The 25,161-nt window shown below is 45.3% G+C and overlaps 1 long non-coding RNA gene across 1 annotated transcript in view; it reads right to left on the bottom strand.

Annotated features, from left to right (window-relative positions):
• Window positions 1-15,079, bottom strand: part of Gm30173 (predicted gene, 30173) — a 33,256-nt gene extending 18,177 nt beyond the window's left edge. Inside the window, exon 1 of the long non-coding RNA NR_153344.1 lies at window positions 14,897-15,079. This is a non-coding gene — a long non-coding RNA (predicted gene, 30173). The remainder of the gene's footprint in view (window positions 1-14,896) is intronic.
• Window positions 15,080-25,161: the final 10,082 nt, after the last annotated feature.

Below are 25,161 nucleotides of genomic sequence, written 5' to 3'. Positions count from 1 at the left end.
GGAAGAGCAGAGAAGCCAGGTGAACTTGAAAGGAGAGGCGAATGATAGCTAGTGTACTATGAGTGCAGACACTCCTGAGCCAGAAGCACAGCAGAAGGCAAGCTGAGCTGTCAGGAGGGGATAAAGGGCCTGAGGGGATAAATGAGTCCCTGAGTGTAGAAGGCCATCCATCATCCAAATGAAAACTGAGAAGTCAGCACGGGAGACCACACTGCAGGGATCCGGACTGTAGTGTCCCAGAGAATGATGCCAAAAGACGTTTTAGTGGTGACTCTGATGCCAGGAGTGAGAGGCTGCGATATAGCTTCAGAGTAAGGGCAATCAATGGTTTATTTGGGAAGGAAAATCTGGAGGGAGAAAAAAAAAAAGAGAGACACCAGCTGTGTGGTAATACCATCAAGCAAACCAAGGACAAAGGTGCTTATGAACGCTCGGGAATGAAATGGCTTCTGGCTGAAGAAGAGCCTGGGACACTTGTTTCATCATTCTGCCAGTGACAACTGATATCAGAGGTGGCCCTAGGCACCTCTGGGTCTAAGAAACCAGTCCTGTGACCTCAGGGAAGCTATATAATCTCTCTGAGGTTTCTCTTTTCATCTCTTAAAGGGGAATGATATTTGCCCTAAAGGGTTGTTAGTCTTATATGAGATAAAATATGTGAAATACCCAACATAAAAGTTCTGGGAATAGTGACAATGGTGGAGACTATCATTTTAAGGAGAAATCCTTTCTGTGCATATCCAGGCTTTAGATCTTAAGTCCTCCACCATTCAAAGGAGCCCTAAAAGTTCACCAGAATAGTTAAACTGAAGCTATGTCCAATCTCTTTTTCTATGCCAGGCAGTCTCTGCACAAGACAATGGACTGAGTCTGACAGAAACATTCATGACAGATTCCAGGCCAGAGAGGGGGCAGTAGTGCAAGGCAGAGAGGCAGAAGTGCCACCTAAGCTTCATAATCAAATGGCCTGGGGGTGAGGGGACAATATAGCCATTGCTGGTATCATGGAAGGAGAAGGTATTCTCTGGAATCAATGAGTGTGGCACCAGAGAATCTGAGCTTAATTATACCTTTGATAAATCATATTTTAAGGAAAATTGCAAGTGGCCATGCTCTGCACTGATAACCCTAGTCTAGTACAATTGATCCATAGGATACACTTGACCAAATCAATAAGCCACTGTCTAACTAAGGGATCAGGCTCTGCAGCAGTGCCTACCGAGCCATTCAAAGGCAGCAGGAAGAACAGCGAATGAACTGGGGCAGGTGGCCAGGCTGAGCCAGAAGCCCGGTGGCAGACTTTGAAAGGAAGTCAACAAGACTAACTTGGAAAATATCTCAGCTGATAAAGTGGTTGCTTTGCAAGCATACAGACATGAGATCAGACCCCCAGAATCCCCCAACACAAAAACGTCAGGAATGGTGCCACAAACCTGTGATTCCAGTGCGGAAGAGGTAGTGATGGCAGATAGGTCCCCAGGACTTGCTAACCAGCCAGCCTAGCCTCATGAGTGAGTGTCCAGCCAACAATAATATGGCAGATGGTGCTCCTAAGAAATGACATCCAAGTTGTTTTCTGGCTCTTCCATGTCCATGCAAACACGTGCACACGTGAACACATGCATAGATACATAAATTAAATTGAAACTCAAAATTTTTAAAAGGAAGTCGGTATGTGGTACATGGCCACCATACATATGGGCTATAAGAGATCCAGAAGGAGAAATGAAGCTAAAATAGAAGGAAATACTGTCTACCTAAGGGAGAGAGAAATTGGGCAGTCTGAGGAAAGGCAGAGAAAGAAGAGATGGAAAGAGAGACTGGATGACAGACACGGGAACCACCAAACCTCACTGAGGAGAAGGCAGACGTGTTGGCTGGTGTCTAGTCTTGAGTCTGGACACGGGGCTGCTAAGTATGAGAGATCTCCAAGAGGAGAGAATGTGGGCTGGGCCCATAGAGCCCAGACAGTCTGGAGGAGACAGGTCAAAGCTGTCAGATCTTTACTTCCAAAACTACCAATGTTTTCTTTCTGATGATTTTTTTTTAGCTTTGTTTTTGATTGACACATAGTAAAGTGCACATTTGGATGGTACTGAGATGTTTTGATGCCTCTGTACAATGTGTAGGGATAATGGAATGATCAGCATATGTATAATTTCAAATATTTTTCATTTTATTGTTCTAAGAACATTGCTGAAAACCCTCTCTTCTGTTTTGAAACATATGCCGCATTGAGTTACCTACAGTCACTCTGCTGTGTAGAAGAACCAAACATCCCTCCTATCTACTTGAAACGCTGTACCCATGATCGACCCACTTCTCCCATTTCCCGTCTCTCTTCTTCCCCACAACCTCTGGTCAACCACACTCTATCCTCAACTTCTATGACAAAAACATCTTTAGCATTGTTCTTAACATGAAGACAAAAGCGATCCGTGTCCCTGCTCATCATCCTGCTTTTCTTCCCCTGGGTCATCTAAGTTCTCTGGAAAGTGTCACACAGTTTGCACAGTAAGAAGAGGTGGAAGTGTTCCAGAGGTGCTCTGAGGGCACTCCGATAGGAGCTGGGACTCCCAGTCGAAAGACGTACAGAACTCAGAATATGTTGTTTAGTAGACAAGACATAGCTGATGTCACCCCACCCATGTGAGAAGGTCTTTGGGGAGAGTGTGTAAGGGGACTTAACCTTTGCCCCTGCCTTGGCTCCTGCCGTGATCTTGAGCAACTGACTTAACCTATTTGGACATCTGTTTATAAATTTGCAAACAGTGGAGGCTGAGTTGGATGTGATCCAAGCTTATTTGCAGCACTAACACGCTAAACTCTGCAGTTCTACCAACCCATGGTTATTTATACATCAGACTTTCTCAAAACACCCAAGAGGTATCAGCATTGTCGGGCATGTCAATAATATTTTATGTATTATATTACTATGAAGGGAATGGATTATTTATCTTCCCTTGGTACAATTTGTACTTTCCTACAATTCAACACGCACAGGAAAGCTCTCCTCCTCTCAACTCACAAAGCACTTGATGCCTCTTAGTGTTCTCAGCACATTCTGCTATAACCATAGTATGGTTATTCATAAAAATGCCACATTGTCCAGAACTGGTACTGAAGATGTGCTTGTTTATGTCCTCAACCTACAGTCGAAGAAAATGGGAAACACGAGAGGAGCTTTTTTTATAGGGCTCTCATCCTGTGCTTCGCCAACGCTCCAACTTTCCAACTTTTAATAAGTGAGCCCAGTTCATGGCCAAAGACCCCAGTGGTAATTTCTAGAGTATCTGGGAGTCATGGGACACAAACAAGGAAGGCAGCTGCTGGGAGTATCAGAAGACAAGGGACAGCAGAAGCTCCTACCCAGGCGCTGGCTCTAGGTTTGAGATGACATCTAGTTATGGAAAATGGAACAGGACGCTGAGCCAAAGGAATGATGTCAAATGTCAAGCATTTTTTTTTCAGCTGAAAAATAAAGGAGAAAGAGAGAGGCACAGACAGACCGACAGACAGACAGACAAAAAGAGAGGAGAGAGGCTGGGGGGCTCTATCACCTATTCAATCAAGGAACTATTCCCTAAACTGTACTTTCTTGTCAGTTGTATTTTCTAATCAATCATCCTGCAAGACATGTTAAGCAAGGACTCAGTGTTATTTCGTCAAGTTTCCATGGCCTTATAACATTGGGGGCGCCTCTTGGAGCGCCTGTTCTCTGTTGCTTTTTTTCCCTCAATTCCCCAAAGCAGAGGGGCTCCCTCCTTCAGCCAATTCTCCTGCCAATGCCCCAGGTCTCTATTAATAGTCAACTTCCTATTGACACCATGTCCTAACCCTGGCACATGGCTGCTCTATCTTCTGGCTTCACTCTCCTACAACACCTCTAAGGGACAATGGCTTCCTTTGTCACCAGTGATCCCTGAGATTGCTGGGGTCAAGAGCCTTTGACTCCTTTCTCATCCTGCTACTTAGGCCACTTCCGGCTCCTCCCCTCCTCACCCCTCACCCTAACCCATCTCAGCAATCCTCTATAGGGTTGCTCACGTCCCAGAGACCCTTCTTCCACAGTTGACGACTATCCTAGAAGCATGCACAGATGAGAGACATTGACCCAAGACCATCTTGGTCACACAGTGGGTGCCAGAACAGTGGCTAATTGCTTGCCCAGCACTTCCCTGAGGGACAGATAGACAGACAACCACATGGTCCAGAGCTACTTGCTATTGGCTGAAAAAAGAAAAAAAAAAAAAAAAAACAAAAAACAAAAAAAAAACAAAAAAATATAGTTAACTCTCTTGGCATAGTAGTAAAATGGGAGGCTGTTGAGGGCTCAGAGGTCTGTGGGTGGTGCCAAGAAGCCTGTGTAGCGCAGTCCCAGGATGCTGAAAGAAGCTAAAGAGGCCAGCCTTCCAGGAGAGAAAAACCAAGTCAATATCACCAGGCTGCTAATGCCTCCAGCTCTCGCAGTGACAGGAACAGGATGTTCCAGGGTGGCTGCACCCTGGAGCCAGTCTCTATCAATCATAGCTTGGAACATCCAGCTTCAGGCTGCAACTAGCTCCTGAGAGGGCTCTCTTTCACCTCCTTGCTAAGCTTTTGTTTTGCTACCAAATTCTTATTGACACTCCGGAAACGAGAATCGTTTTAGGTTTCATCATTAGAGTGGCTTGGTGTACCACGCATCGGCAAGACAGCTGGGACGACCCAGGACTTCGACCGCCCCCCCCCCCAGACACCCCACCCCCAACCCCCGTTGGCTGTTGTTTATTCATCCTTCTCGATGACTGGCATGAGTTCAGGTTGTCACACAGGTCTTCTCCAGAACATCTGGCCAGTTGTTTATCTTCCCAGCTTTGTGACAGTTGGCAGTCACCCATCTTTGGCTCCCTTTGACCTCCCACAAGAAGTCCAACCTTTAACTGGGTGTTTAACTTCGGTGCTGTGGAAATCAACTTGAAAGGAACTTACGTGACTGCCCTGCCTTTTGTCACCTGTCCCTTCTTAGGCAGTGCATATCTGCTCTTGCCCTATCTGTGTTCTCTCCCACATCAAGTTTTCCAAGGATCACCATAAGGATCGACCACATAAGTAATATCCCAACAGGATTTCTCCCACAGATTAGGAGTCTTTTCCTCGGTTTACATTTCAGCAAAGATAGACCCAATTTCCAAACTAACCTTCTGGGCTGACAATGAAGATTCACCATGGACTTCTCACAGACCCACCCACTCTTTTCTCTACCCCACTCCCTAACCTCTCTAGTTTACCTTTTCTATAAAGTCATACTTGCCTTCTAAGTGGCAGTACAGTGTTTTCGGGAAGCTTCTGTGATTTGATGCGGTCTTCTCTCTGCCCTGTATCCTTCTTCTTTGGTTCCATTCAGCTGCTTCTGGTATCCACCTTATTCCTAATCTCACCCTCCCTGAGATACACACAGTGACGGGAGTCGGGGAAAGGGTGATGATGGTGATGGTGATGATAATGATGATGGTGATGGCAATGAGCTAACATCTGTTACTCGTTAACAAGACACTTTATGCAGAAGATTCACCAGGTCTTCCAGCTGCCACGTCTTTTAGGTTCTCCAAGCTTTTACCCAAGATAATCACTACAGATCACTAAGAGAGCTTAAACGGCCAATCTGGTTGATGCCGGTGTATTTACCTGCTCTTTGTGGTCTTCATTCCTTTATCTGCAACTCCCCTGTATCTATGATCATAATTCTGGACCCTGACACATTTGACTTTGCTTTTAAATCAAAAGGTACTATTTCATTTTTAAAACTCCATGGTTTTGTGACAATCTCTGGATTTTCAGTGGTGAATCAAGAGAACGGTTTGGGATAAGGATGATGCAGGTGTTTAAGTCTTGCCTCCACAAATTACGCTCCCCTACTTAACGAAGGACTGACATTCCAATAGGTTCATAGCGAGTGGAAAACATCATTAAGTCACAAATGCACTTGGGATACCTAGTGCACCAAATGCCCCTGCTTACCACACAGCACACTGGAGTGTCAGCGTCTCTCTTCCTCATGATGCCAGGGCTTACTGGGGTCTGAGGTTCATTGCCTCTACCCAGCATCTACCAACAGGTCTGTTGCTTTAGAAACATTGTAACGTTCTAATATGGTAAGCCAAACTATCATAAAGCTGGGGGCTTCTAAATGCTTTGTGATCCTAGGTGTGTTTTCTTATGATTCAGCACCTCAGTTTCCTTGTTTATGAAATAAAGATAATATAGAAAGCACAGGGTCTGAAAATCACATGAAGTGACGTGTGCAAACAGCACCATGCTCAGCATCTAGTGGCTGCTACACCGTCTTCTTCTTCCTGCAATGATGTCTGTTCCCAGGGTAGCAGGAGGGAAGGAGATTTCGGATTTTGTCATCATGCCTTCCTAATGCAAGTGTACCATGGGAAAGTTCTCCACATTACAAAATGGGAAGAAATAACCTTGTCTGCAGCTCACAGCTGCTATCCTTCTGCTCCCAAACTGCAGAACAAACTCTTACCTCATACTATGCTCTTCCAGCATGACTCTATCTGGGAAGCTCTATAGTATTTTGTCTCCTGGCTTGTTTACCAGGTTCAATGCCTTCTTAGCTTGAGAACACCCAGTAGTGGTAGACCCTTAGGCAAGACTTAGAGTGGTCCTGGACCTGTAACATCACCTGGAAACTAGACAGAAATGCAGATTCTCGGGCTGAGGAGATGGCTCAAGTGTTTCTCAATGACATCTTGAACCACTGGATCTTTTCTCTTCTGTCACAAATACAGTCTTCCACATTACTCACTTAGTAACTATAGGTAGAGACTGGGGCTTTCTCCAAGGGGGACTTGAGGTCAGTCTCCAGAACCCACATTAAAAAGGCAGCAAGAAACCACTCTGGAAATCCGTTTAGCAGTTCCTCAGAAAATTGGACATAGTATTACCTGAGGACCCAGCAATACCACTCCTGGGCATATACCCAAAAGATGCTCTGACATGTAATAAGGATACATGCTTTACTATGTTCATAGCAGCTTTATTTATAATAGCCAGGAGCTAGAAAGAACCTAGATGTCCCTCAACAAAGGACTGGGTACAGAAAATGTGGTACATTTACACAATGGAGTACTACTCAGCTATTAAAAACAACCAATTCATGAAATTCTTAGGCAAATGGATGGAACTAGAAAAATATCATCCCGAGTGAGGTAACCCAATCACAAAAGAATACATGGTATACATTCACTGATAAGTGGATATTAGCTCAGAAGCTTGGAATACCCAAGATACAATTCACAGACCACATGAAGCTCAAGAAGAAGGAAGACCAAAGTGTGAATTTGTCAGTCCTTCTTAGAAGGGATAACAAAATCCCCATGGGAGGAGATACAGAAACAAAGTGTGGAGCAGAGACTGAAAGAAAGGCCATTCAGAGATTGCTCCACCTATAGATCCATCCCATATACAGCCACCAAACCCAGACACTATTGTGGATGCCAAGCAGCCCATGCTGACAGGAGCCTGGTATAGCTGTCTCCTGAGAGGCTCTGCCAGTGCCTGACAAATACAGAGGTAGATGCTCTCAACCAACCAGTGGACTGAGCACAGGGTCCCCAATGTAGGAGCTAGAGAAAGGACCGAAGGAGCTGAGGAGCTTGTAGCCCCATAGGAGGAACAACATTATGAACCAACCAGTACCCCCAGAGCTCCCAGGGACTAAACCACCAACCAAAGAGTACACATGGAGGGACCCGTGGCTCCAGCTGCATATGTAGCAGAGGATGGCCTTGTTGGTCATCAACGGGAGGAGAGGCCCTTGGTCCTGTGAAGGCTCAATGCCCCAGTGTAGGGGAATTCCAGGATAGGGAAGCAGGAGTGGGTAGGTTGGTGAGCAGGGGGAGGGGGGATGGGATAGGAGGATTTTGGAGGGGAAACCAGGAAAGGGGATAACATTTGAAATGTAAATAAAGAAAATATCTAATTAAAAAAAAAAGGCAGCATGGTGGTCCATGCCCATAATCTCAACACTAGGAAAGTAGAGACAAGAAGACCTTTTCCACAAGCTAGCCTAGCCTATCTGGTGCAGTGAGAGACCTTGTCTTAAACATGTACATACCAAGAAAGAAAAGAATGAATGATTTCATTAACTGTGGATTCTTATTCCAACTCAGTAAATAGGAAAGGCTGTGGACCCCTGAATTCTGTGGATTCTGGTTGGTTGGTTGGTTGGTTGGTTGGTTGGTTTGGAGGTTTTTGTTGTTGTTGTTGTTTGATATTTTTTGGTTTTGTTTTAAATGTATTTGAGTACACTGTTGCTGTCTTCAAAAACATCAGAAGAGAATATCAGATCCCATTGTAGATGGATATGAGCCACCATTTTGTTGCTGAGAATTGAACTCAGGATCTATGTTAAGAACAGTCAGTGCTCTTAACCTCTGAGCTCTCTCTCCAGCCATGAAATCTGTGTTTTAAGAAGCCCTCCTATACAGTGGGGAATGGTCAAGGAAATATGCACATGCAAGGTACACACACACACATACACACACACACAGATTACTTAAAAAAAAAAAAAGCCCTCTGGGTGACCCTGATGAAGGTTTGAGAACACCTGTCTGAGGCAAAGACAAGGAACCCAGCCATGTGGCAGCAGAGAGCCTGGTCCCCAGCAGCTCAGTGCTAGTACCTGTCCTTGTAAGGCCATTGATCACGGAGTTGCTTCACCACACAGCTCGTTCCAGAAAAACATTCTTCCCACACAGCCTCCCTCATGCTTCCTCCTCAGCTCTGGCCCCCAGGAATCAACACAGAGAAAGGCAGACAACTGAGACACAACCCAGGAGGCCCCGCTGTCGCTCAGACAGACGTCCCCTACATGGTACTCTGTGCTCTTTGCGAGATGCGAAGCACATCCAACGTGCGCGCACCTGGCTTCTTCAGAGCAGAGCACATCAGGGTGTAACCACATCAACCCACACTTTCCCACGTAAAGCTGCGTCTCCCACAGTCCCAAGAGCTCTGGTAACCAGGCAGCTGAGCTGACTGAGCCAACTCAGCAAAAAATATGGGAGGGGCCAGAGCTTTGAATTAAGGCTGTAATTAACAGCTCCAAAGACACATGCCCAGGACCTTTATTCCTTACCGAGTATCACGCCTTCAATATTTTTTTGCATTCTCCAAAATTCATGTTGAGTTTAACCCCCTCGCCCCCAAATTCAACCATCTTCAGGACGGTAATATTGAGGAGAGGGGGCTTCTGGGAGGTGATTGGAGCATAGAAGCTGCTCCTTCATTTGCGATCATGAACAAGATTAAAGCTAGCTCCAATTGCTGACCCCTTGCAAATGAAAATTTAGTTTTCTTCAAGGGAGTCTCACTGCAGAAACAAATGACTCTCTAAGGGTAGGCTGGACGCCCACGCCAAGAGCAAACAAACTCAACCGCACCTTTGGAGGTTCTTTGTCTCATAATGTATCAAGGCTTTTAATTTTTTTATTTAAACACTTTTTTTCTCTTTTTTTTACTCTACACGTCCTTTGAGTGAAGCTTCCAGTTTTGTGTTTTCATGAGATTTCTGAGTGTGCGAACGAGTTGGTCTTGTCATTTGTTGTTTCCAGGGTCTCTTTTTGGGCTGTTTTCCTTCTGTATGCTTAGATTGTCCTATTTCAGTATGCTAGGTTTTATTTCTCTCATTATATTTTATTTTATCTCGTTTTATTATAATCCCTTAGAAGCCTGTTTGTTTTCTAAGAAGAGACAGAAAGGAGGTAGCTCTGAAAGGGAGATGGCGTGGAGAGGAACCAGGAGGGAATGTAATCAAGATATATTATGTGAGGAAAAAATAATGTTTTAAATAATAAAATATAATCGTAAAAGGCAGGATTAGAGATCTTGTAAGTCGGGTTTGATCTCTCATCATCCTGCCTCTGCCATGTGAATGGAGACCCACAACGAACCTCAAAACGCTGATACAGATTCCCTATCTTCCAGAGCTGAGAAAATAATGACTCTGTCTATGGTAATCTGTCGTCATAGCACAAATGGACACAGCCATCAAGATGGTGGACGTCTTTTCACCCTAAATCCAGTGACTCAACCATCAGCAGCCTCACGTTCCTTCCTGCTTCTAACCTGAGCAGTTAAGATGAGATGAACCTCATCTTCATTTACTTCAACCACTCCACCCAACGTCCGACCCACCCCCATCACACGAGGCCCCACCTCACCACATGTAGGAGGCAGCCATGTCTACCCACCACCACGGAGTGTGTAGCTCAGAAGACTGTATGTGGCTAGAAAGGGTGAAGTGGCCCAAAAAGATTCCAAGAGGATTGTGGGAATGCTGTCTCAGTTCTGGGAGGAATGAGAGCATTGTATCAGGAAACGTGAGCGAACAACCAAGCTGAGTCTTTCCCCTAGTGCCGCCATTTCTCGTTCACTGGGAGTCTCTGTCCTTGCCCCTTTCCCTTCCGTGTTTCCTCAGGCTCCATGAGCTACCAGAATCCTTCCAGTGAAGTAAACGATCCTGAGCATGTTTGTCTGATCTGGAAAGAACCAGATGGGTAGTCCATTCTAGAAGCCTGCACCACCCCCAGCTCCCCACAAAAGTCCCCTTTATGCAGTCATCACTGATAACCTTCCAAGTGTGTTCTACATATATGATAACCTTCCTCCAAGTGTGTTCTACAGTGCTTGTGCAGAGCCAGGCAGCACACAGAAACACCAGAGAGGGCAACTTGCCTTCAAACAGCACTTGGAGCACCCTCAGCCCTGACTTTAATTCATCTCCAAGTGTCTTAGAATACTTAATACAACATAATGCTATATGCTGTTGTAGTCTATTGTTAAGGAAATTATTCTTTAAAATGTAGCTATATTTATTTGGATCTCCTGATACAGAAACTTCAGACATACAAGGAAGACAGTCATCTTTTTACACTATGATGGAGGAACAACTTATAACCCCCCCCCTTGAATTATATCCCCAAATACCACTTGTTAAAATATGCTTGGCAGACTGTTTCATAAGGTTTCCATAGAATACTGGACTTTGAAAGGACATGTGTCTATGTGGCTAAAATGACCACAATAACCAGTCTCTTATAAACCCACAGGCCATTGTGCTGAAAGGTTCTCGACCTCAGCATGACTGTCACTCCCCATGAATAGACTGGAGCACAGAGGGAAAAATAGACATATTTTCAAGGGCTTGTCAATATGAGATCCAAGTTTTTCCTTCCTGGTGGCCTTTGAAAGCAAGCCAGCTGCTCAGGCAAAAGAGCCATTGGCTTCTCACTGGGGCCTATGGTGCAGGCCACGTGGTGGGTGCTTTTTTTTTTTTTTTCTGCTCGGATGGAAGGGCTACTCTTACATCCACGGCATAAAAGAAACCTTATTCATAAGAAGCATCCAAAATAGAAGTGTTGCTGTAAAAGTAATTAGACTTGGGTTTAAGCAGATCAGTTCCTCATTAAGAGTTTCCTTCAAAGGCTTTTTACAGGCTTACAGCTCGACTCTAATCTCCACTGTCAGCTGTGCAAAGTGGCAACACAGAGACGTTCATTCACACGCTAAGACTCCTGCACTCAGGCTTCACTGGCAGAACACAGCAAAGGCTTCACTGTACACAAGTATAAATAATCTGCTTGTCGCCACCGCCAACCCCTCAGAGAAAAACGTTGAGCCCGAAGATCAAAGTCAACTGTTGCACAGATTTCTATTTCTAGAAGAAAACTCTGGTCACGAGCAGGCGTTTGGCTGGCTATTCTCAGTAGCCCGGGATGCCCCTGAAACCCTCCCTTCGCTGTAAATTTCAGCGCTTTGTGGATGTTTACCATGTACCTCGCTCTACTCCAGCTTAGCAGAGACAGACAGTTAAGACACATGCCACTCGCCGTCTTACCCTGGTTCCCCCGTGAGCGTCTGCCTAGGCACTCCAGCGCAGCTCTGTGCCATGCAGTGATGGGGCACAGGCAAGCAGGTCCAGACTCCACCCAGAACCATAGAACTGGAAGCAGGGTCTAAGCCTCTCAGCACAAACCAGGACTCTTCACATGACTATATGATCTTTGCACAATCATCAAACGCTTCTTATACACACACTCCTACGTCTGTCCTTCCATTCTGATTAGGTATCGATCGCAGGCCTTGGGAGCAACCGCCCATCTCCTACGGGAAGAGTCTGACATCCATTCCCCATAAAGTCTTCCTTTGTCTGTTGGTTCTGGTAAAGGAAAACTTCCCATCTGAAGAGCCCACCTTTCTCAAGGCTCACAATAATCTCCCCGCCTACCCTCCTGAATCAAGAATCACAGTAAAATCAGACATGGCTTTGAGTCTCATTTTCATAATTGTCTGTGATAATGTACGAAAATATAAGCCGTCTAACTGGGCCTTTGTTTCCTCATCTGTAAAATGGATGGCGTTGCAGGCTGCATCCTTCATTCTGAAATGTTTGGATTTTTTTTTTTTTTAAAAGCAGGGTCTCACTACGTAGCTCCAGCTGGCCCTGAACTCACCAAAAGTATACCTTGTTTTGTATTTTTCTTAAATTTAACCCTTTTATATGTGTAATGAGTCATATTGGGAGGGGATACACACCAAAATATGAAGCGTCACTTATCCCTTACACAATGTCACTACTGTGGCTTGTCACATAACGCCCAGTGTAGGGTTTTACATCCACGACACCGTACCAGCACTCAAAGAGGTCTAGACTTTGGAGAGCTCTGAAGTTTCAGATTTTCAGATGAGAAATGTTCAACTGGAAATAATTTTACTGGGAGGACAGGATCAGAAGATGGTATGCAATAGTGCACCAGAGTATACAGATATGATTGGCATCAAACAGTATATGTTCAGTAACCGTTCTGGGGTTATCCATGCCACTGGTGGGTCTTTCAGAGTGATGGGCAGAAAAGACAGGGATGAACCTCACAGAATTCACAGCAACCTGGCCTTTCACTCAAGTGCCCTCAAATACTATACAATGTAGGCACCTAGCAAGTAGACAGTGGTACCCATCTAAACAGGATAATGGGGAAAAGCAGCAAATGTCCTGAAATGTATACACCTAGCAAGCAGACAAGACACCTCTAAACTGGACAGTAGGAGCTAGCAAACACGAAGAGACTATCATTTGTGGCTTCATGGGGAAAGGTAAACAAGGGGTGGATAATTTAAAATTGTTTTAACAATAGGTCTATAGAGCACATATAAGTCCACTGTACCTAAAACTAGCCAGATACTGAGAAATCTGACTTCAGATTATAGTTCTCAGTTAACAAATAGATATTCAGATCCTTTTATGAAGTAGGGGATTGAGGCAGGTTCTCTCTACAAAGCCATGGTTGTCTTAGAACTCACCATGTAGACCAGGCTAGCCTCAACTTACAGAGATCTGCCTGCCTCTGCCTTCCAAGTGATGGTATTAAGGTGGGCATCATGATGCCCAGTGACATTTCTATCCTTAAAGCATCAATCTAATCTATAATTTTGTTTGCAAAATCCTTACCCAAACGGAAAATTTCCAGGAGGCATTTAGTACACAGGTTTAGTACAGAGTTCAAATGGAGCCAGTAAAGTTGGCAACTTAAAACACAGAGTACCACAGTTAAATCTGGAGTTTAAATAATATGGAAGGAAGTTTTTACTATAAATATACCCCTATGTAATATTTGGCAACCCTAACAAAACATCTTTTTTTTTTTTCACCTAAGCTCTAGACTTTAATTCAATAGCCTTGGGAAAAAAACAAACTGATTAATAATAAACATCATAGGTAAAGAAAATTAATAAAATTGCACGTAGCGGGTAAATAGTCATTAAATCAGCCCATTCGCCCCAGTCACATTAAAGCTGGCTTTTTGCTTTCCTTTGTTTCAAACACTAGTTTGGGTTTCCTTTTCTGTGTGGAGAGACTGCTGGGTAATCGGTACCTTGCTTGTGCTGGGCTGGGCTGGGCTGTGCTCACACAAGAGAGATGAACAGAGGAAAAGCTAAACGAAGAGAAATAAGTTGTTGCGATCAAGTGCCAAGGTTCATTCTGTAATCTGGACACAAGGTTCAACCTCACTTTCCCTGTGAAGAAACACTGGCCCTGACCTCTGCTGCTAAGTTCCTGAGAATGGAGACACACACACACATTCACATATACACACACATTCAGACACACACTCATTCACACACACACACATTCACATACACACACACACACATTCACACCACACACACACTCATACACACACACACATTCACACCACACACACACTCACACAACAAACAAACATACACATAGCCTCACACTTCATTTCATGCTCTTACTTCTAACTTAAGACTGGTAAAATGTTTTTCCCTTTGAATTCAAGTCTGCTTTGATGGTGTTAATTTTTTTCCATCTTTGAACTGCCAAACAGTCTCCCTGGAGAAAGATTAAGTAGTTCTTTGGATATTAGCTAGTTTGGGGGTGTTGTTGCTGTTGTTGTTGGATTTGTTTGAGGTCACATCACTCTGCTGTATAGATGCAGTTTTATCTCTCTGCTGCTGTTATAGATGCTCGTACGTCTTGTGGGCCCTCCCAAGTCGGTAGGCCACAGAATTCGAAAATTATTCCACTCAGAAGGAAACCACTGAAGTGACCAAAGGGAGACTAAACACAGGGTTTCAGGCAGAGCAGCAGACTTGAACTCGGAAGGCAGGACATACGATCCCATCTTGCAATCATGCTGTGTGGCAATAGACACTTCCATTCTCTAACTGACCCACGTCTCTGTATAGTCCGGAATCCTGGGCTTCACAGTCTAATCGCCGGCACTCAGATCTTCTACCTTTTGCTGATGGGTGTTTTCAAACTGTCTTTCCATACGTTCTGTTTCTAGAACAAATCACATGAATGGTACACACTCACCTTTCACTCCCAAAAGGACCCTTCGAGACGACTTTGAAAATAGCTGTCAAGCAGCTCAGAAGATCAAGAGCTGCATATCCAGAGACAGAAAGTGGGTCTACCCAGCCCTATCCAGTGAGGAGCCATGGTGCTGGAAGGAGAAGAGCGGAGACATTTTTTCTGGCAGCTTGGGCTTTGGCCTCTGAAAACTGCTTAGACTTGGAAACTCTTCGTTGGCAAAGATCTGGAGGGAAGGTCAGGACACTGTGTCCTGCAAGCAAAAAGGAACTGGCCAAAAGGACATCAAGCATGGCAGTCCCTGTCCACCTTCCAATGTAAGAGGCTTTTCTGCAGGTCTGTCACACTACACCGCGTGACAAGATCATAATTTGAGGTCCGCCTTCTCTCAGGCTACCTCCAGTAACCCAACTCTGTGTGGCTGAGAGATCAGGGACCAACACCCAGCTCTGGGGTCCCTGCACTACCCCATCCAACACTCCCTACCTCTACAGCAACTCCATAGACTAAAGACTTTTGGCGGGGGCTGGGGGAGACCAAGAGGAATTTTTTCTCAATTTTCTGAGCAAGCAATTATGTTTAAGAACAATAACATCATCTAATAAACAGTGTGTCCTTCAAAAATAGTTATGGCCTTTCTGATTCTCTTGATGACCTGTGATGAATCTTCAGATGAGTTACTGAACAAGTTCTAAACCTGGAACTACCATGCTACATCCACCCCAAACTAACCCCTTGCCCACTAACAACCGCTAGACCAAAGATCTCTCTCTCTCTTTAGGAAGACTTTGGCAGTAGAGGGGAGCAGGGGTGGAGGGGGTGGGGAGAGGGAATAGAGAGCAAGGACGCAGAACAGGCGCTGGAACTCATCAGTCATTCTTAGGAGATGTTCTTGATGAATCATCTCTATGTGTGCAACCTGTCTACCCTGACAGTCATAGAGAAAAACCTGAGTCTCCTAAATGAGGAATGTCTCAGGTTTCTTATTAACAAGAAAAACATTATGTCTTAGTTACTTTTCTACTGCTATGAGAGTAGCAGTTCTTAGAAAAGAAAGCATTTAATTTGGGGATGCTTGGTTCCAGAGGGCTAGAGTTCATGACCATCATAACAAGAAGCATAGTAGCAGGTAGGCAGGCATAGCTCTGGAGCAGTAGCTGAGAGCTTACATCTGAGTCACAAGCGGGAGGCAGAGAGAGAGAGAGAGAGAGAGAGAGAGAGAGAGAGAGAGAGAGAGAGAGCGAGCTAACTGGGAATGGTGTGGGATTTTGAAACCTCAAAGTCCATCCCTAGTGGCACACTTCCTAAATCCTTCCCAAATAGTTCCACCAATTGCAGACCAAGCATTAAAATATATAAGCCTCAGGGACCCATTTTTATCCAAATAACCACAATTGGCTTGTGTTAGAGATGATGACAGTGGAAAATCTCATATGGTAAATATGCAAAAGGAGATGCCAGGCACTAAGAAAGAACTTGCAGGTCTTAGCTCCATGACAGTATATATTAAATCCAGAGATAGCCTGAAACTAGAGTAAAAGCGACCAGACAAGCCATTTAATATGAAAAGAAAAAATAAACATCACTGACCCATTCGTTAGACAAATGTTCACTGAATAAACTCTAGGTCACAGCCTGGAGCCACATGGGAAATAGATGCAGCGAAAGGATCTACAGGAGCCCGTCAGAGCCTCAAGGCAAAAATCAATCATTTCTGCCCACACAAATCTGGGGGGTGGGGCATAAAAAGTCCCTACCCCCTTCAGGACTGAAACTCTGAGGAAGATAATTATATCTAAAACTTTAAGCACAGATTTTGCAATGCAAGTTCATTGTTGTGAATGTACCCAGGCAAATATTAACTTGGGATGGGCACTGTCTCTGTCCTTCCTCCTACCCATCAAAGAGATTTGCACCAACCCGTTTTCTCATCTTTCTCCCTTCAAGGAAGGATGATTGCTATTTTCTAAGATTGGAGCTGGACTGGTCACCCAGTCTGAACTACAACATACCAAGAGTTGGAATTCCAAGGGCCCATGACAGTGGCAGTCACTCTATCCGTGCAACCTAAAAAGGAGACATTGGAGCTCCGTGACAAGTCCTGTCAACAATGTCTGTCTGTCGTCTGTCTGTCTGTCTGTCTGTCGTGACAGAATCTCACTATATAGCATTATCTGCCCTGGAACTCAATCCTCCTGCCTCCAACACCTACTACTGAGATTATAGACATGGGCCACCACCATTCCTAGTCGAGATCCACCACCTATCCCCCACCCCCACCCTAGTGGGGAAAAAAGTGATCTGAGATGGAAATGAGGCAAATCCTGGGTACATTCTGATGCTAGAGAAATGTAAGGGAATTGGTGTCAGGCTTGGGGGAAGCTGGGGGTAAAAGGAGAACGAGAGGGAGGCCAGAAGGAACTCAAGTCAGAGTTGTACTTCGATATCTTTTAATCTTTGTCTTAGTCGGGGTTTCTATTCCTGCACAAGCATCATGACCAAGAAGCAAGTTGGGAAGGAAAGGGTTTATTTGGCTTACAATTCCATACTGCTGTTTATCACCAAGGAAGTCAGGACTGGAACTCAAACAGGTCAGGAAGCAGGAGCTGATGCAGAGGCCATGGAGGGATGTTCTTTACTGGCTTGCTTCCCCTGGCTTGCTCAGCCTGCTCTCTTATAGAACCAAGACTACCAGCCCAGAGATGGTCCCACCCACAAGGAGCCTTTCCCCCTTGATCACTAATTGAGAAAATGCCTTCCAGTTGGATCTCATGGAGGCATTTCCTCAACTGAAGCTCCTTTCTCTGTGATAACTCCAGCTGTGTCAAGTTGACACAAAACTAGCCAGTACAATCTTTAAATAAAATTCCCTAAACAGGCAAGAATAAAATCCCCTTCTAATAGTTTGCCTCTTGCCCTGCTGCTTCTGATCTCCATATGGATATGGGATACGCAGGCTGTGTCTGTAAGGCAGGGAAACCTTAAATATTAGAATGCTGTGTGCATGCTGTCTCCGAGGCTGTTTGGGGGTGAAACGTTGTAGTGTGTATTGTCTTTACAGACCTTCTAGATTATTCCACAAACACCCCTCAAATCTTAGCGGCTTAGAGTCACAAACATTTCCCTGGCTCCCATTATGCGCTTATTGTAACCAAAAACTGTCAGACCTCTGGAATCAGGCGGAGAGGCACACCCCTTATCTGCACCAGCAAGGAAAAAATGCAGACCCACAGTTGCTCTGGGAGTTTCTACATAGAAACTTGTCACTTCCAGTGCCATTCCAAGTCACACATGTCATCCCCAGGGTGGGGCATATGTCATCCCCCGGAAGGGCTGAGACCACTCAAGAGCACAGCAATTTTTCCCAGATGCTTGCTGGCACTGTAGGGCAATTCCTGCATAGGCGCTCAGAGTATGGAGGAGGTAACACAGGGACAGCTCTCCATTCCATGGTGCTCAGCAAATGCAGATTTGGGCAACTTTCACAAAAAGGAACAAGACTCTCAGGGGGTAGCAAGGCAGACAGTAGACAGATAAGGCCACAGAAGGAAGCATATGTTGACCTGAAGCTGCCGAGGGTCTTTGAAGTCCCTTATTTAAAAAGGATATCCCTGCATAACGATGACAGGGACCAAGGCAAGACCCAGAAGAGTCCAGGGTTGAGTGACTGCAGAAAATAACCTTCACTGCCCCTCCACGGTGTCCCCCCAGAAAGCCCTCCCTGGTACCTAGACCAGGCTGAGCTGAAATGCAACTCCAGCTGCTCTCAGGCAGAGACTTGGGACCCAACAATCCTGTCCTTTCCTGCACACCAGTGAGAACTCCAGACCTTCCAAGCCCACTGTCCATTCATCCAGGCAAGGCCAAGAGGTGGGCAGAGCCCGCCTACGGAACTTCAGCGAGATGTTTGAAGAGGTCTTGTCTGCTGTCTTCGGTGTCTTTCTCTACCACCCCTGATTACAAAGCCTTACTCCTTCCCCACCTTCCTTCTAAACTGTTCCACCCACATATACATACTGAGAGAGCATAGTGTAGCAGGCCCGTGGTAATTACCAGGAATGGAGAGAAGCCCTTCTCTTCTTGACCTGGGCTGTTCGCTCAGGAGGAAGCAAGAAGCAAAAGGAAGCCTTAGAATGGCTCCCACGTGGCTAACGGTGAATGAGAACCCAGCCAAGCGTCAGGGTCGCAATGATTGCTTCTTCTCCAACTCTCACTTCTGCTCTGGGCCATGGCTCAGGAGGAGCCAGCAGGGAACTTGTGATGCAGATCTTGTCATCCCAGAACTCTGTCATCCAAGGGATGTGTCTGCTCATGGCCACGCATGGGCTTCAACCCTGCACTCCAGTCCCCACTCTCCCACAGAGTGTCTGTCGCTTTGGATAACCTACTTCACCTCCCTGTGCCTCTGTTTCTTCATCAATTAAACAGAAAATCACAAGAGCGTCAATGCCAAACTTGTCATGAAAATTAAACAAGTTAATAGATGTCTGGTACCCAGAATGGAGCTGCCATACAACAAGAAGTAGCTGAGCCGTGTGGACACTATGCCCCTCCTTAGAAGTGGGAACAAAACACCCATGGAAGGAGTTACAGAAACAAAGTATGGAGCTGAGATGAAAGGATGGACCATGTAGAGACTGCCATATCCAGGGATCCACCCCATAATCAGCTTCCAAATGCTGACACCATTGCATACACTAGCAAGATTTTACTGAAAGGACCCAGATGTAGCTGTCTCTTGTGAGACTATGCCGGGGCCTAGCAAACACAGAAGTGGATGCTCACAGTCAGCTAATGGATGGATCACAGGGCTCCCAATGGAGGAGCTAGAGAAAGTACCCAAGGAGCTAAAGGGAACTTCAACCCTATAGGTGGAACAACATTATGAACTAACCAGTACCCCTGAGCTCTTGACTCTAGCTGCATATGTATCAAAAGATGGCCTAGTCGGCCATCACTGGAAAGAGAGGCCCATTGGACACGCAGACTTTGTGTGCCCCGGTACAGGGGAACGCCAGGGCCAAAGGGGGGGAGTGGGTGGGTAGGGGAGTGGGGGTGGGTGGGTAAGGGGGACTTTTGGTATAGCATTGGAAATGTAAATGAGCTAAATACCTAATAAAAAAAATGAAAAAAAAAAAAAAAAAAAAGAAGTAGCTGAGCCTTGGCAGTGTTCCTTATGCAAGCATTAAAAGTTATTTACATTCATTTTAACGCATTATTTTTAAGCCGTGCTGAAAATGCAACAATCTTTCATCTGCCACTCCTGGAAGATGCCTCTCTCCAGCCAGCCAGCTCCAGCAGACTCTACAGGTTTGTCAACGGGAGTTTTTTAATTGCATAAATAATTCATGAACGCATTCCGGTTGAAAGAGTTAAGCAACATAGAGAGGGAGACTGAAGAGTCCCTTCAAGCTCTTCCCACTGCCTCCCACGGCTGACAGTGTGAGTCCTGCCCGGCCCTTCCACACAGGCATAGCGGCAGACACTCTTCCAAAAAGCCCCATCACTTACGTTCCCTTCCAATAGCTGTACAGCTTGCTGATTCTTCAGATAGTTTGTAGATTTTCAGATCCCTATACAGTAAGCCTGCTTCAAAATGGATATACCACAAAGTGGAGTAACAAATCCCCTATTGATGAGTGCCCCTTCGGTTTCCAGTCTGCCCCCTTTGAAGCCTGCAGGACAATCGGTATCTTTGTGTGAACACATTCACACGGGCAAAGGGCGATTTCTTAGAATAGACTACAGGAAGTAGACTTGTTGGGTCAAACGGTGGGTGCATTTTCTGTTTTGCTAAATACTATCAAGTGGCCTTCCCATTTATACTCCTACCAGCTTGAGGATGGGGAAGGCAGGGGTATTTGTTTTTGTTTTAAAGAGGGGATTCTTTTTAGTTAACGGTTGCTTGTTTGTTTGTTGTGGGTTGTGTTTGGAGAGGTGTTTTGCTTCGTTTTTTTTTTTTTTTTTTTCCTTCAGTGTTGCGGATTAACCTTGGGATCTTAAATATGCTAGGCAGGTGCTCTACCTAAAAGAAAGCTATATCCCCAGCTTTGTTAGTTTCAAGGCCTTACTAAAGATAGCACAGTCTGGACCTTAAGGTCGCCTTCCCTGCTCCTCCAGAGTGCCGGGGTTGCAGGTGTGGCCACCACACCCAGTTTAAAAGGTGTGTTCTCAGGCTGTTCGACAGAGAATTACCATGGCTTTTTCCTGGCAACTAGAAATAGCAGCTCATTCTTCCTTATTGGAGAGGGAACATCAGTCTCCTTCCACCCCCGTCCTGTCCCAAAGCAGAGAGGGAGGGGAAGAAAGAGAAGGAAAAACTATAACGGGAAAATGTCCCCAAATGTCTTGATTTAGACTGTTACTCATACTAAGGTATAAAACACAGCCTCCTCCTCTGCAGCCACAACAAATGTTGCTAAACCTGCTTATAAGCTGCTCTTTTCTTATTCAGCGCCTCTGCTTCTTCGCTTAATCTTCATAATTCTGAGCTTCACGCTATTATTATATTCTTGGAGGGATAAAGCAAATTAGCTGCAGAACTACATTACCCAGCCTGCACTGCAGGAAGCAGCAGCCAGTAAGCTGTAAACAGGAGCTGAGAAGCGAAGGCTTCTGGGAAAGACTATAAAGGCAGGCTCACCTGGGCGAAGAGACCATTTGCTTGTCTCTCCCATCCTTCTACCTGAAATTGGGGGTGTTTTTAAACATATTTAAGGTCACCCTTAGAGCATAATGATGATCCCGCTGGGAACTGTGTTAATTCTTCAGTTACCGGAAGTTGGATGCTAACCAAGGAGGGCAAGAGGCAGCACTATCTGCCCACCTGTTTATAAATGCACTGATATTTAAACAGCTTATTGACCAAACACGTCTGGTACGTACAGAGCAGTCCTATTTGAGTAAAGATGTGATGGGCGGGGCTCTCGCTGTCACATGTACTTAAGAAGTGATCTCTACAACGGAAGCCAAGCACCAAATATGCTGTGCAAGATGAAGCCTCAGTCCCCAAGGAGGGAACCTAATTTCCTTTGAAGAATTCCATTGTGTTGGAACCCAATCCGTTGCTGGCTTGTCTTTTCCAATGTTTTGTAAACTGTGACTAGGGAAATAAAAAGACTTCATTTTACAAACACGGAAAAGCCCTATATCATCCTAAACAGCCACAAGTCCCATTGGCTGGTCCACTTGCACCTCTGCACCTCTCTCCAAAGGTGGCCTGGACACATTTTCTATTAATTGACATTAAAACCAAGTTAACTTTGGAAGCAGCCATAGCACTGGGCTCCAACGGACAACCTTTAGCCACTGTTAAGCAACTAAAAGTCCAGATGCAAATTGAAATCCCCTCCCGGATTTCATCTGGATTCAAAAGAGCCGAAATTGGAATTCTGCACCTATTCTAAGACAGGTGGAGGAAACGTTTTCTATGAGGTGGTCCAAAGCGGTTCTGTTGATAGCGGTTCGGAAACGGAAACAAACTTCCTGACAACAGGGAAATCATCCCAAACACTGTGATACAGGGACGGTGAAGGTCCGTCAGTGAGTGGGTGCTGGTCAAACAAGCATGGAGACTTCAATTCAATCCTCAGCACCCATGTAAAAGCCAGAGCACCTATAACCCCAGCGCTGAAGATGCAGAGACAGGAGGATCCTGATGCTGGCTGGTCTAGCCTAGAGGATAAGGTCTCAGTCAATGAGAGACTCTGCTTTAAAGGAAATGTTCAGTGGTCTTAAGGATGACTCCTGAGCACTCATGTGCGCGCGTGTGAACACACACACACACCCTCTAAGGGTAATTCAGAAATCCAATTATAGAACTGTTGTAGCTGCTATAAACTTGTAGACAATTTTTTCTATGACTTTGTAAATATACTTTAAATTTTCTAAAGTAAGCATTATTTTATAGTCAGAAAAATATGAATATTGATGTTATTTATACATATCTATTCATGTGTATGTTTTTATTATATATTAGAAATAAGTGAAAGGTAAGACAATAAGAAAAAGTTCCAGATATGTCTAGAACTTCAAGTACATAACTGATCCTAGATTTTTTTTTCATCTTCATTGCTGGGGGGTGGGGGGTCAAAGCCAGGAGCTCACAGATGTTAGGTGAGCTCCCCAGGACTCTGCTTCATGTTGGGTGACCCTTCAGTTCACTGCTTAAAGATCACCTCAGTTTGGTTAATTTAGTAATGGTTATATTGGTTTCCCTTGAGCTTTCTATGCATTATCTGTCCCCACTATGTGCCCTTTTATGCTGTCAACAGTACAAGAACAAGCATCACAGCTGATTTCCAGTTTCTAGGATGCCGGTGGCCAAAGCTGCAGGCTCCCATGTCTCTTCCTTTCCTTCCCTCTTCAACACACACTTCCCTCCTGCCTACTTGGCATCACTCCCCACCTATGCCCCATACCTCTCCCTTCCATCCCCAGGGACAAGGTATCCTGCCAGCTCTTGCCCCACCAAATGTGGGAAGGGGCCTTTTCCTGTGGACGTCCACACTGTGAGGCTTATTCCCATAACTGACAATTCCTGGAGCCCCTGGCAAATGCCCCTTCAGGTGGGCCCTGACTCCAGCTCCCACCCAGAGTTGGGAACTGAGCCACTCAGCTCAGCGCCCAGATCTCTGTGCAGCCAGGGCTCCACGTGGCTTCCTTGGTTCTGTTGGCTGCTGAAGTCAGGCAGCATTTGGAGCTCCCGTTGAATATTATGCCCTTCACTTCATAGGGCTTAGCCAGCCCTGGACAGAAGAAGGCACGTTGGCTGTTAGCCAGTCAGTCAGCTGCCTGGAAATGTCCACCACCTCATCTTCACTGAACTTAAGTGGTCAAGGCTACCCCTTACCAGGCATCACTGCTGTCCCAAAGACCACAGTATGGCTTGCAGTGCAACCATGAAAACTACTCTCTAATTAGGCCTGCTCCATTCAACCTTGGATAAAGATCCCTTTACATTGGCCCTAACCCCCTGAGTGACAATGAAGAGGTCAGCTCAGGAACTTTGAAAACTTCCACCAGACCCCTCCCCTCCCAGATGAGGAAGGTCATAGAGCACATAGGCACCCCCTCCCCTCAGAAAAGGAGGGGCTAATTACATTCCTTAGACCACAGGGAGGAGGGACCGACCACCAGAGCTCATAGACACATTCCAAGACCCTTGACCACCTACCTCATTCCCTAAAGACCAATCAGTTTAAAAGTCACACTGTTCTGCCAATCACATTGTGCCTAATGGCTGCTGCTTTGAAATCTGTATAAAGGCTCCCTGGACAGGCTGGGTGGGGTTGTTCTCTCTCTCCACACACAGGGCGACCCCAGCATGCTGGACCAATAAAATTCCTCTTGCTTTTGCATCGATTCCTATCTCCACATTGTTCACTCGGGGATCTCCAGTAAGTTAAGTCTCACCAGAGTCTTACAACAGTAATTTTTTTTAACAAATCAAACCAGAAAAATTAACAGATCATGGATCTATGTATAAAGCAAGTTACTCACCTAGAGATAAAAAAAAATAATTAATTAAAATTAAAAACAAAACAAAACAAAAAACCCTTTCCATTCCATCTTGAGCCACCCAGAATGACCACAAGCTGCTGTTCTCACAGGAAGACCTCCACACCACTCTGCAGCCTTCACCCCAGGACACCAGGAGTAGACAGAGCTCTGTACTGCTCCTAGGGAGATGAGGAGTGTATATGGCTGACAGAGCTACCCTATTAAGAACAGCTTGCCATGAAGTAGGAATAGCCAACATCTTACCAGCTACCCTAGCTTAGCTACTTACTAGCTAGGTCTCTATTTGTCATTATATTATGACAAATACAAAGTCTGCGTGCCTCAATTTACTCCTCTGTATGATGGGCACAACAGCAGCAGTCACCCAAGAGGAATTCTGTGCTGATGATATGAAGTTACCACTTCCCAAGCCTGGTGCAGAGCAATGGAGTCAAGAATACTAAACTACACTTCTGGCCCTCACACAGTCTACACACTCATCAGTCTCCAAAAGACCCTTTTGAAGTAGCAGTAAAAGTACCCAGAATGCAAATGTTTGCTGAACTAAACCCTGTGAACAGACAAGGGCTGATGTGATCGCCACAGAAGAAAAGGAAGTCTCAATTAGCCTGTCTGGGTGTGCATCCACGAACTGAGAACCATAAAAATAATATCTATTTTTCCCACTGGATTCTTATAAGAATTGCATTCAATCCGATCCTATAATGCAGCATTTCTCTACCTATGGGTTGTGATCCCCGCTTTGG

Source organism: Mus musculus, chromosome 3 (assembly GCF_000001635.26).
Source record: "Mus musculus strain C57BL/6J chromosome 3, GRCm38.p6 C57BL/6J".
In the NCBI taxonomy this organism is placed as follows: Eukaryota; Metazoa; Chordata; class Mammalia; order Rodentia; family Muridae; genus Mus; species Mus musculus.
The sequence above is the reverse complement of the archived record's forward strand: the minus strand, read 5'-3'. Positions and strand labels throughout refer to the sequence as shown.